Raw genomic sequence first — 14030 nt, 5'->3', positions numbered from 1 at the left:
CCTGGACTTAGAAAAGGTGCAATAATAGGAGCATAAGATGGACAGGCCCTGACAATAGTTCTTCCGGGCTTGTCGGCGCAGCAGAAAACTGCTGTAATCTCTAAACTAGACTAGTATGATGCAAATTGGTGTTCATCCTGAGTATGTTGGATAATTGCTAATAGCAAGGAATCAATTTGACTACTGCTAAAAAGTCATCCTGTAAGGTAGAATGAGAAATCTAGGAATATGAGGATAAAAGGGGGGCAGTGCAGAAGTAAGAGCCATAAATAATAAAGAAAATAATTTTATAAAGGAGTCGGGAAATAATGAAGTAAAAGAAGTTATAAAAGAGATTTAGGTTGCATAAGCAGTGTAATGGAGAATCACTAAACTGTATTGCAAGGCCTGAGGCCAGTCCTGCAACATAAGAATGCAAAAACGCACTGATCCAAATTTTGATAGTGAGAAATTCCTAAAGCTATCCTGAGTCCAATATCCGTTTTCCAAGTTACTAGATGTGCGCTTCAAAGCAGTGCTGTGGGACTTTAACTGGGGGTGTAAGAGATGGGATTATATGGCAATAAAGGATATTGTTGTAGAAAAGCAAATAATTTGATGCTAGGAAGTGCCTGAGAAAAAGAGCCAAAGGCTACTCAGCAATAAACCACTTTGCCAACCTTCATGAGTTTCAATAGAGACTCAATGTATTGGATTAGATAATCATAATAATTTTAATAGGGTCAGTACTAAGCAATTGACGAACTCCATGATGCAAGCTGCTGTCCTTGATAATTAATTCAGCCAATTTATCAATGTATGGGTGAATTTTAATGGTTTTATTAGCTTCAAAAATAGCTACTCCAGAATGTTATTATCTTGATGTAAAATGGCCAAGTTGGTGAGTGAGGAGGCTGAAAAGACATATAAAGAGAGTGGAAGGATTGGGTGCAATATAATTAAGTTGAGCTTCACTAATTCTATTTCTGCCAAACGACAACTCTTCTTCTGCTGCAGGGGGATAGTTGATGGCAACTATTTAAATCTTTGAATCCCCTTCTAAGGTAGCAAATTAAATGCTGTAATTTGTAAGTATGTATGCCTAAGATGGGGCTGGGCTTCAATTTATGTCTCCTCTAGCAATTTTGAAAATCATTAAGAGTCAAAAGTTGATTCTCTCGAATTTGAATTTTTGTGGCCGAATCTGCTTTCTCTACAAAAGGTATCCTGAATATTGAATGGAACCTGAGTTTCATTTTCTCAGGAGAAATTGTAAATTATATTTGAGTTAATTATTGTAAAGCATGAAAAACTTTGACTTTGCAGGATCACTTCTATCTGAGTTGCTAATAGAATATCATCCTATATAATGATATATCAATACAGTAGGAAATTGATACATCTAACAGGGATTTTAAAAGCTCTATGAACAAATTCTTTTGACAAAGAGTAGGACTATTAAGCATACCCTTGAGGGAGAACTTTCCATTGATATCTTGAGTAGGCTGTCTATTATTATATTCAGGAACAGAAGGCAAAATTTTTTCTACAATCTTGGGGTGATAATGGAATAGTAAAAAACACCCTATGATCTATGACTATTAATTCCAATCCTGTGGGATGAGGGCTGGATTAGGAAGCATTTTCAGGTTAAAGTCCTATAGGTTGAATACAGGCATTTACAGCCCTCAGATCAGTTAATAAGCCATTTTCCACTTTTCTTTTAATGACAAACACAGGGGAATTCCATGCAGAAGTACTTGGTTCAATCATGCCCCTCGCCACTGTTCCTTAACTGGGAAATTTTAAAGCCTCAAGTTTTTCTTTAGATAATGGGCCACTGTTCCACCTAAACAGGAGTTACCAGTTGATTGTGGTACCATCTTGAACATCATATTTCCTTTGCAGCCAGAGAAATATGAGGAATGCTTTTAGAAAGGCACCAAATTGTTGTAAAGATCACGGCCCCAAAGGTTAATGTTAATGAGAACTATAAAAATAATACTTCCTTTTCCCTGTTGTCCTTCAGGTCCAGCAGCCCAGGGGCTCAGCACTTTGGTAGACTATAGAAGCAGTACCTAGGCCAGATAAGAGGCAACTCTATTACCTGTTTCTTTTCCAAATGAGCAGGCCATTGAGCCAAGCAAATAATCTATACATCTGGTTCCTGTATCGACTAATCCCCCTCAAAAAGTATCCCATTAATTTGCATGAACATAAAGGTTTTGATCAGAAACTAAAGTTTCCTAGAAAAACAGTTTTCCCAGTACTATGGAAACTCCTTGACAAGACACGCCTCTAGACAGAAAGGGAAAAAAGGCACAAAAAGCAATTCTGTATAAATACATTCCCCTGCCTCTAGGTGCATAAACTGTGAAACCTGTACCCACAATAAGGATTTCATCAGCAAAATCAGGATCAATGATTCCTGAACCACCATTAACCTCTGCATAGCTTCGCTGCTCGACCTAACAAAGTCCTATATGTCCCTTGGCAAGGGCCACACTCCAGTAACTAACTTATATATTCCCATTAGGAGAAAAAGTATAAGGCTGATATTGTTAAGTCAGCAGCAGCACTCATTTAGTGGCAGCATAAAGCTGAGAAACGGGTAAGGTGATATCTCTAAGGGGATGACTAAGTCATTCATGATGTTGTAAGCCATCGCTCACTGGGTATTGTGATAGGCCTGCATTGTGAATTGTTGGGGCTCCAAGCCCAGTGGGCCCTGGTCTTCTGCCTCCCGGGAGGGGTGAGCATGGCTAAATTTCCACTCTTTATTAGTTTCTTGAACAGCATTCATTTGGTCCAATGTCACCTTTTCCACATCATGGTAATTTGTGAGGGTAACTTTTTCTTTTATGTCGGGAGTCTAGTTTTTCCTTTACATTCTTTCTTAAATGGCTGGTTTCCTTACATTGAAAACACACACACATACTTTGTTTAGAATTACCTTTAAGGCCTTAGAGTGCTCCAGGCTAACAACTGAGTAATTGTAAATAGCCCTTCCTCTTAACGCTCTGCACAAGCCCGGAATATACCTATCTAAATTAGCTCCACTGGCTTTTAAAGGTCTTAATAACTTTGACACCTGCGATTAGTATTTTCTTTTTTTTTTTTTTTTTTTTGAGACGGAGTCTCATTTGTCGCTTCAGGCTGGAGTGTGCAGTGGCCAGATCTCTGCTCACTGCAAGCTCCTCACTTCTCCCGGCTTACTTGGCCTTGCTCTCAGCCTCCTGAGTAGCTGGGACTACAGGCGCCTACCACCTCGCCTGCTAGTTTTTGCATTTTTTAGTAGAGAGGGGGTTTCACCATGTTAGCTAGGATGGTCTCGATCCCTGACCTCGTGGATCTCACTTGCCTCAAGGCCTCCTAAGTGTTGGGATTACAGGCTTGAGCCACCACGCCTGGGCAAGACTAGCATTTCAAAGGCCAGCATATCCAGAAGAATTTTAGGTTGGTGGACCCCCGGGCCTCAAGCAGTCTTCAAATAATACAGCATCTTGAAAGATGGGCTACAAAATCTTTTTGATACGGCTCCATTGGTTCTTTTGCAGGATTTCCAAGCAAATGATAAAGAAGTTTTACTCATATCTCTAACTTTAGTCCACGCTTTTAAAAACAAAGTTTTAATCTGAGTGAGGGGCAATATCATCTAGGCCTCAGTTGGAGCATTAAGAGTGGCATATTGTCCAGGCACCAAGCTGCTCTTCTGCAGGTCCTGGGGATTTCGGTAGCATTTGTTCTAGCTTGCACTCTTGCCCTCCTCCTACCACCTCAACTTTTAATTTGAAGCTACATTGAGAGAGTCGTGTCATGACAGCCTTTCCCAGCTTCCCAGTCAATAGGAATCATCATGGGCGTTCCTGGAAGAAAAGGAACTAAGAAGGGGCCGAACAAACGTGACTGAGGTCCATAATTGGAAATTCCTCAGAGCTTCATTCTTCAAAAATTTAAATTGTAGTGCTGTAAAAGTCACATTATGGCCACCGCTTTGGAAACTGAGCATTGTGCTTCTGCAAAAAGCTTGTGCTATTGGGAACAACTCCACTCCTTCAAAATCATCTTTACCTTCGATTCTTTTTCCTACAGGAGGAAAGGGTACAGAAAAAACCTGATCTGGCATAGGCAAAGAAGTTGGAGGTGGCGGCAAGGGGAAATCTTCCTCCAAAGGAGCAGAAGGGAAAGTAACAGGGAAGGCTTGTGGTGGAGGAATAGGAGAAACAGGAGCAGCAGCACCTTGTAATTTTAACAACTGTTGTAACATATCTAAAATGCGCAGCAAGTCAGAATTTCCTTCAGATGAAGGAGGCATTAGCTTTTCTTCCAATTCTTTATCCTCAGCAACCGGGGCGTAAATATGTTCCTCTCTAAGATCATTCCTCTCCAAAGCTTCAGATGCCTCACCTCTTGTGGCAGTATCGCCATGTTCTGAGTCAGTTTCAAGTAATTCTAATGCTTGAGTAATGGAACTACACAAAGTCCACAAAGTCAGAGGCATTGTTTGCCCTCGCTGATGAGCTCGAGGCAGGACTTTAACTACTTGTAACCATTCCTTTCCATTTAGCTGCACTTTAGTTTGATATTGAAACCAATAACAATGTTGCTCAACATGGGCAAACAATCGCTTCAAAGTCTTTTCTTTTACTTCTACTCCTATAGACATCCACAGTCCCTGGAGCAACCGCAAGTATTCAGAGGCCAGAGAGGTGGAATTCCCCATAATTTTCCTGTGGGTCTCCCTTCTTTATTTACTTACCCGGGGTGTTCCCCCTCCGGTTCCTTGGTCTTGTGGAGCCACGGACCCTGCTCACTGCGCCAGATGTTGGGGTCCGCATGTTTCCTAGACAAAGGAATGAACACACAAGACAACACAAGACGAGACAAACATGGCGGCTGCCCCGAACGGCACGCTCTGATTTATTTTATACAGTCGTTTGTGGAATGTTGCCAAGTCACAAGACACATGTTGTTTTTCCGACCTTTCCCTGACTTTCTGGTTTTTCAAGATGTTTACACATAAACCAGTCCCCAGGGTCTGCTGTTTGCAGCTGACTCCTTTGTCCTCCCTGTTTGCAGGGAAGGAATGTCCTGCTTTGTTTGCAAGAGCAGGACTTATCGGGAACATCTCCTTTGCGAGCACGTAGTCCTCTACAAGGGGTAGCAAGCCCTACTGTTGATTTAACAGAACAATATTAATGAAGGAAGAAGAGAGCTAAACTACCTGAGAGGCCACGATTGAGGCTTATCTTCTACCCTTTGGAATTTTGGTTTCCATAGAAAAGTGTGACTTGATTTCCCACTCTTGACACATGAGAACAATTATTTTATATTGGGGACAGAGGCAGAACTGTTTCGTGAGAATTCCTGGGCCTATGTTAGGTAAACCTAGATTAGAATCTGTTCCTGCTGCTTCCTCACTATTGCCTGGTAAGAGACTTGCTCACTTCCCAAATGGGAGTGACAGCACAGTGGCTGCTACCTGACCACCCACCATGTGCAGGCTCTGTTCCCACACTGCCCTGCACCCTCACAGCAGTCCCGGCAGTCCCGGCAGGCAGACCTGGGAGGTGGAGCCGTCACTGTCCCCATCTTACAGAGGGAGAGCACGGGGACACAGAGAGGGTGAGATGCACAATTAGGGTCATCTGACTCTAAAGCCTGGCTTCTCTCCCTAATTCCATACAGCCCCTTTAATACAATAGCTTCTTCCCAGGTCTGTAGGGAGTTTCAGACAATTACCCACAGTTAAGGGGATAGGAATGCTTAGCAATGGGCCAAGTTCCATCAGCCAGCTTCCTTCCTGTCCCACCTTGCTTTCCACTAGAACTTGATTTCTTCAGGAGAAAGGACTATAATTTCACTTTTATTCCCTCCACTAGGACAGTCCTGATATCTTGGCACATGGGAGTCATTCAAATGGTTTTACTAAGTCAATGAATGATTGATTCAATTGGTAACTGGATGTGTGTATTGCCACAATACTAAGACTGCGCACACCAGGGAAACTATTTGCTAAGGGCACATTTCCCTAAAAACACACACTTTAGTTCACTCTATCTGCCCAGCTATATCCTGTTTTGCTTCAGGGACTGCTCTGTTATCTAGAATAGAAACCTATCCAAGAGAGGCCACATCAGCCCCCAGCATCCACAGACACCCGAGAACAGAAGCCCTCTTTGTGTGCACTTGCCTTCATTTCTGTGCAATTAGAGGGAAACTCCTTCAGGTAAATCAAAGAGAAATTCTCTGCAAACTTTTGCTTCAGAACTTACATTTCAATTGTCCTATCCTTAAGACAGGATTTTGGCATAAAGCTTACTGGCCTGGATTTCTAAATACAAAGCCTTCAGACTTTTCATGGAAATGTACTGACTGTTCTAGTGGCTTTTAAATACAACATTGCTTTAAAGAAAGAAAAGTTATCTTTCTGGTAGTCTTACTGATCAAAAAACAAAACAAAAAAATGAAGACAAAGAAAAGTTACCTTACCCCATCATATTAATGCTGCTAAACAAAGAAAAGACATAAAGCTATCAGAATGAACATGCATTGTGACTTCTATGGACTACAGAGATAAATATTATCCTGTGACATCTAAGCTCTGATATGCCATTCAGATAGAAATACAATTTTTAGAACAAATTCAATTTTGGGATTGTTCTGAAACAGTTACATCACTGACAGTTAATAAAATCAATTTAAATGGTTTTATTATTTACAAAATAAGTCCTGAATGCCTGAGGAAAGGATGTCTGAGAAAATCTTTTGCTTGCAATTTACTGAAATCTATCTGTAAGAATATTCCAAGAATTCCAGAAGTTCCACTGTTTCCCATTTTTATGCTGTCCCAATCTCACTATTTCTTCTGGTGCCTTGGAAAAAAATTATAGAGTGTCATTTTATGATGAGAGTGATATCAAGTCTAAAACCACATTAACAGACAAACAACTCTCAACAAAAGACAACCCTAAAATTACACCAGCTTTGATTTGGAAATGGATGTGTTTTCTGATGAAATTCACCATCTCATTAGTTGGTTTTTAGTCTCAGTTCTGAAGAAGAAACACATCGTATGTAATAAAAATCGTCTTTAAAAAAAAAAAAAAAACTACAGATTTTTCCTTCTGGTAATGATAGCATAAGACCATAACAAATGACTCCCACACAGAAAATAACTATAAAATCTGCTGATAATAGGTCGGGTGCGGTGGCTCACACCTGCAATCCCAGCACTGTGGGAGGCCGAGGTGAGTGGATCACTGGAGGTCAGGAGTTTGAGAGCAGCCTGGCCAACATGGTGAAACACCATCCGTACTAAAAATACAAACATTAGCTGGGTGTGGCCCATGCCTGTAATCCCAGCTACTTGGGAGGCTGAGGCAGGAGAATCACTTGAACCCAGGAGGCAGAGGTTGCAGTGAGCCGAGATCACACCACTGTACTCCAGCCTGGGCGACAGAGCATGACTCTGTCTCAAAAAAAAAAAAAAAAATCTGCTGATAATACATGAAGGCAGTGGAGAATGAACAGAAGCAGGTAAAGTTGCAGCAAGTACATACAAGCAGGAGGGGAGTTACACAAAGTCAGTTCCCATCGTCACGGTTTTCAGCCTGGAGCTAAGGGTGGTCTACATAGCACATGTGAAGTGGTGGGCACAAGTCAATATTTCTGGCCAGGAGAACCAGAAAACTGAAGCTGGGGAATGTTTGGCTGCTAAAGAGGCAAGGAGTTCCCAGAAAGAAACAAGACAGAGAGGAGATCTTTTCTGTGTATTCAGATCTCTGACCAATCCCTGAACAACATATGTACAGAACAGGCTTGAAGCAGCTCAGCTAAAGACAAAATATCTGAATGGAGACCAAACTTTCTGTCCCTCCTCCCCTCAAATTTTTTTCTTGGTATTTAGTATGTTGAGGAATTTTATGCAGGCGGAGGTTGCAGTGAGCTGAGATTGCGCCACTGCACTCCAGCCTGGATGACAAAGCGAGACTCCATCTCAAAAAAAAAAAAAAGAACAACAACAATGAAAAAGAACAGAACCTCGGGGACCTATTAGATAATATCAAACAATTCAACAGGTGTGTACATGGACTTCCAGATGGAAAGTAGAAAATGAGTGGAGTGGAAAACTAAAGAAATCATGGCCAAACAATTGCCAAATCTGATGAAAGACAGAAATTTATAGCTACAAGATTCTAAATGAACACCAACCAGAATAAGTTCACACTAAAGCACATTAAAGCCAAACTGCTGAAAACCAACAATAAAGAGCAAACCTTAAAAGCAGCAAGAGAAAAATGACACATCTCATATGTGAAAATATCAATTTGATTTACATCTGACTTTTGAGCAGAAAGCATGGAGGCCAGAAGAGTGTGGAACACCTTTAAAGTTTGGAAAGAAAATAACTGTCAGCCCAGAATTATATATCCATCAAAAATACTCTTTGAGAATGAAGTTGAAATAAAGACATTTTCAGGTAAAAGAGAACAAAGAGAAATCACTGCCAGCAGACCCGCACTCTAAGAAGTGATAAAGGGAGCTCCTCTGTGTGAAGGGATATACCAAAGAGAAACTCAGGTCCACAGAGAAGAGTAAAGACCATCAGAGGTCGGGCACGGTGGCTCAAGCCTGTAATCCCAGCACTTTGGGAGGCGGAGACGGGCGGATCACGAGGTCAGGAGATCGAGACCATCCTGGCTAACACCGTGAAACCCCGTCTCTACTGAAAAATACAAAAATCTAGCCGGACGAGGTGGCGGGCACCTGTAGTCCCAGCTACTCCGGAGGCTGAGGCAGGAGAATGGCGTAAATCCAGGAGGCGGAGCTTGCAGTGAGCTGAGATCCGGCCACTGCACTCCAGCCCAGGCGACAGAGCGAGACTCTATCTCAAAAAAAAAAAAAAAAAGAACATCAGAAATGGTAAAAAATAAATATTGGTGTAAATACAAAAAAAAAAAAATAAGCTTTATCTTTTTGGTTTTTTTTCCTCTTAATTCCCTTTCAAGCCCTTATAATTGTTTAAAGTAGAAATTATAACACCTTTCTAGCTAATTGTGCTCTGCAGAAAACATGCAGCTTCTCTGACATGAAGACTCAGAGTCCCTGGCCCAAACAGGACCCCAAACAACTTTTCTGATGCTTATTGACAAGGAAGAGGAATGAGATAGTCGGCACTTTGTGCATCCTTCTTCTTATTCCCAAAATTGCTAATAATGGTCAGTGTTTTAAAGTCTCCAAAGCTTTATGCCTCAGATGCTCATCCAAACACTGAGTGGCAAGGAGGTCAACATCCATATCAAATGTATGGGCTTGCACCCATAGGTGCTTATACAGCATCCAATTCAAGTTGCTGGCTCTGAAAATGCATGCTGAGTACATGGAGACCCCAGTACAGGTGGGTAAGGAGCACCCTTGGAAACATCATCCTCAGAGTACTGCCAGTTGACAAACCTAGCAACCGCATGCACGCCAGACAACTCATACTTATGGTTTAAAGTGAATGAGCCAGGGACTTCAGTGATCCTTTGGATGATGGCCTAGAGATACTTATCTGGGCTGTCTGTGCCTCACACCCACTCCATAAACTTTTGGGTTTTTTCATCCTCCAGCACATGCCCCACATACTCCCTACTGACCACAAAATAGACACTGCCTGAAAAAAAGGGTGCTTCAAGCGGAGGATGCCCTTTGACAGTCGCCATGTGTGTCAGCTTTCCATTAACATCTGCATACCACTTTTTCCACCTTTCTTCTTTATTGGATGGCATCCTCTTGGCTTTGAGATTGTCTTCACCCATTAACAACCTGAGCTTCCTAATGATTTTAGGTTGGTTTTAACAGGAAAATCCATACTACAAAGATGTATTAAGTACTTCCAGTCTGCACTCACTGTGCAGAGGTCCCTCACGCAGTTGAGGTCAGCCAGAACCCGACTCCACAAGGCATAAACCAGACTCTTCAACTGACAGACCACAAAGATGTGACTGAAATGACACAATGCCCATCACTGGAGCTAAAAAGCAATCCTCTGATTTTTTTGTCCGCATGAATGCAATAGAAATTCCGAGGCATATACACGGCTCTTCGGAGCCTGTCAAGCATTTCAATTTTGTAATGAACCAGTATAGAATATGCTATTGGCCCAATAGCATATTCCTTCTTAAAGGATTCTACAATATAGAACTCTTCCTTCTTAAGGGGTTCTACAATATATCTGCATCTCTTGATGAAAGAAGTACATGAAGAAGTACATAACCAGTCATGTTGATACAGTCGTCAGGTATACACCGAGGGCACTTTGTAAATTTCACTGTTAGCATCTCAAGTTTTACCTTTTGGATTTCATCTACCTCCTCCTATAAAATTTTGGTGCAATTAATATGACTACTAGGATTCTCTCCAACAAGCTCCATGTATGTGATGCTTACAGATTTGGAATTTTTGATGAATCCTTAAAACAGTGGTGACTAGGGAAAAAATAAGAACCACAAAGTCGTACTTAGTGGGATAAGAAAAATGTCTCCTCCACAGCAACTGCCTCAGCATTTCAAATGCCAATCAGGGACTTTGCTTTGTAAAGGGCAGTCTTCTAGGCTTTAAGCCCCAACTATTTCCCCTCCATTGTGGCCTTGAGGGTTGTCAGTTTGCATTTATCAGAAGTGCAAAGGCATCTTGAAATGAAGAATGCTGCATTTAGAATTAAGGAAAGTCCAGATCACTTAGGGCTCTGATTCCAGGTGACATCCTGCACTTATTCCAAGTACTTTTCATGCTGTCAGGCATCTTTTTTTTTTTTTTTTGAGACTGAGTCTGGCTCTGTCGCCCAGGCTGGAGTGCAGTGGCCGGATCTCAGCTCACTGCAAGCTCCGCCTCCCGGGTTTATGCCATTCTCCTGCCTCAGCCTCCGGAGTAGCTGGGACCACAGGTGCCCGCCACCTCGCCCGGCTAGTTTTTTGTATTTTTTAGTAGAGACGGGGTTTCACCGTGTTAGCCAGGATGGTCTCGATCTCCTGACCTTGTGATCCGCCCGTCTCAGCCTCCCAAAGTGCTGGGATTACAGGCTTGAGCCACCGCGCCCGGCCTGCTGTCAGGCATCTTAAATGTACTAGGCATCCAGGAATAATGGCATCTTAAATGTACTAGGCATCCAGGAATAATAGGCTTTTAAAAAATCTCTCCCTGGGTGGCCTGCAATGCTCAGCTGGATTTACAGGTGACTCATCCACCTTAGAGTATCATCTGGCCCTAGGGCACAGGAGGTTGCCCTACCATGCAGCTTCTGCTAGCAGAAGCCATGCAGGACTTCTCCCTTTGCCCATTTTTAAATAAGGTTATTTGTTTACTTACTATTGAGTTGTCTGTGTTCCTTATATGTATTGGATATTAATCCCTTATCAGACGTATGGTTTGAACATATTTTCTTCCATTCTGTAGGTTGATTGTTTCCTTTGCCGTGCAGAAGCTTTTTAGTTTGTTGTCATTCTATTTGTCTATTTTTTGCTTTTGTTGCCGGTGCTTTGGGGGTCATATCCAAAAAAAATCATTGCCCAGAATAATGTCATGAGCTTTTCTCCTATGTTTTCTGGTAGAATTTTTTCAGTTTAATCCATGTTGTATTGATTTTAGTATATGGTGTGAGATAAGGATCTAATTTCATTCTTCTGTGTGTAAATATCCAGTTTTCCCAACACCACTTACTGAAGAGACTATCCTTTCCCCATTGTGTGTTCTCGGCACCTTAGTTGAAAAATCAATTGATGGTAGCTGCATGAATTTATTTCTGGGCTCTCTGTTCTGGTCCATTGGTCTACATGTCTGTTTTTATGCTAGTACCATGCTGTTCTGATTACTATATGCTGAACATCTCTAATCTGAAAATCTAAAATCTAAAATACTCCTAAACCCAAACTGACCTATGTGATGGGTCACAGTTGAAATGTAGTCAAAACTTTGTTTCATGCACAATATTATTTAAAATATTATATAAAATTACCTTCAGACCATTTGTATAACTTGTATAAGAAACAAAGAATTTCATGTTTAGACTTGGGTCCCATCAACAAGATATCTCATTATAAATACACAAATATTTCAAAGTCCAGAAAACCTAAAATCCAAATACTTCTGGTTCCAACCATTTCAGATAAGAGATACTCAGCCAGTATAGCTTTATAGTAGCTCAGGAAGTGTGATATCTCTGGTTTTGTTCTTTTTTTTTTTTTTCTCTCTCTCTCAAAATTCCTTTGGCTATTCAGGGTCTTTTGTGGTTCCAAACAAATTTTAAGTTTTTTTTCTATTTCTGTGAAAAATGTCAGCAAAATTTTGATAGAGTATGGACATTTTAACAATATTAATTCATCCAGTCCATGAACATGGGATATCTTTCCATTTACAGTCATGCACCACATAATGACATTTTGGTCAACGAAAAACTGCACATATGACAGTAGGCCCCATCACACTTTACAGAAGCCAAAAACCTCTATCACCTTGTGATGTGTATTACAATTGCCTAGAGTATTGAGTAAAGTTTGCAACCTAGGAGCAATAGGGTATACCAGATAGCCTAGGTATGCAGTAGGCTATACCATCTAGGCTTGTGAAATACTGTACATGCCACGATGTTCACACAACAATGAAACAACCTAACAATGCATTTCTCAGAATGTTTCCCTGTCATTAAGTGATGCATGACTGTACTTGTGTCTCTTCAATTCCCTCCATCAATGTTTTTCAGTTTTTAACGTTCAAGTCTTTCACCTCCTATAGTTGGAGCTTTCCAATACCTCTTTTTCATTATTTGCTAGAAAAACTAGACAAAAATAAGCAAATATATGTAATATCTGTGCAACACTTCACATTGATTTGATATTTATAGAATACTCCACTCACACATTCTTTTCAAATGCACCTGGTATGTTTTGCAAGTTAGATCCTGGGCCATAAAATAAACCTCATTAATTTAAAATAACTGAAATTATACAGAGTGTGCTCTCTGACCATTAATGGAATTAAATTTGACCTCAATAAGAGTAAGATAAACAGAGAAAGCTCATATGTTTTGGAACTAATAAATAAGTCATAGGTCAAAAAAGAAATCATTGATAAATAAGAAAACATTTCAAACTGAATTATCATGAAAATACATAGGGATACTGCTAAATAAGTTCTTAGAAATTTATAGTTTGTGTTAGAAAATAAGAAAAATTTGAAATTAATAATTTGAGTTCTCACCTTAAAAATTAGAAAAAGAAAATCAGATTAAACCCAAAGAAAAAATAATAAAATAATGAAGAGCAAAATAAAAAAATATAGGATTCAAAAAAATAGAGCAAATGAATGAACCAGAAGCTAGTTCTTTGAAAAGATCAATAAAATTTACAAGCCAGACAGAGAGAGAGGGAATGATAAAGAAAGAACACACATATTACAAGTATCAGGCATGAAAGAGGGGAATAATATCACTATAGATCCTACATACATTAAAATGGTAAAAAGGGAATATCATGATTAAAATGATTGGTGATACCAGCCAGGCGCCAGCTGGGCACCTGTAATCCCAGCACTTTGGGAGGCCGAGGCGGGCGGATCGCCTGAGGTCAGGAGTTCGAAACCAGCCTGGCCAATATGGCGAAACCCCCTCTCTACTAAAAATACAACAAAAAAATTAGCCAGGCATGGTGGCGGGCACCTATAGTCCCAGCTACTTGGGAGGCTGAGGCAGGAGAATGGCTTGAACCCGGAAGGTGGAGGTTGCAGTAACCCGAGACTGTGCCACTGCACTCCAGCCTGGGCGACAGAGTGAGACTCCGTCTCAACAACGACAAAAAAGAAAGAAAGAAAGAAAAGGAGGAAGGAAGGAATGAACGAAGGAAGGAAGGAAGGAAGGAAGGAAGGAAGGAAAAAAAATAAAAGACAGGTGATAGTAAGTGTTGGAGATGATGTAGAGAAACTGGAACCTTTATATATTGCTAGTAGAAACACAAGTGATAGGCCAGCAATATATGAAGGTATACCACTTGTGTTCCTAGCAGCAATATATGAAG

The 14030-nt window shown here is 40.8% G+C and overlaps 1 protein-coding gene and 1 pseudogene across 9 annotated transcripts in view; both read right to left on the bottom strand.

Moving 5' to 3' along the window:
- DZANK1 (double zinc ribbon and ankyrin repeat domains 1) overlaps window positions 1-14030 on the bottom strand; it is a 98681-nt gene that overhangs the window by 35666 nt on the left and 48985 nt on the right. The gene's annotated exons all lie outside the window — the stretch shown is intronic.
- LOC116270780 lies at window positions 8951-10782 on the bottom strand (annotated as a pseudogene).

This window comes from Papio anubis, chromosome 16 (assembly GCF_008728515.1).
Source record: "Papio anubis isolate 15944 chromosome 16, Panubis1.0, whole genome shotgun sequence".
Taxonomy (NCBI): Eukaryota; Metazoa; Chordata; class Mammalia; order Primates; family Cercopithecidae; genus Papio; species Papio anubis.
This window is presented reverse-complemented; position numbering and strand designations above follow the sequence as displayed.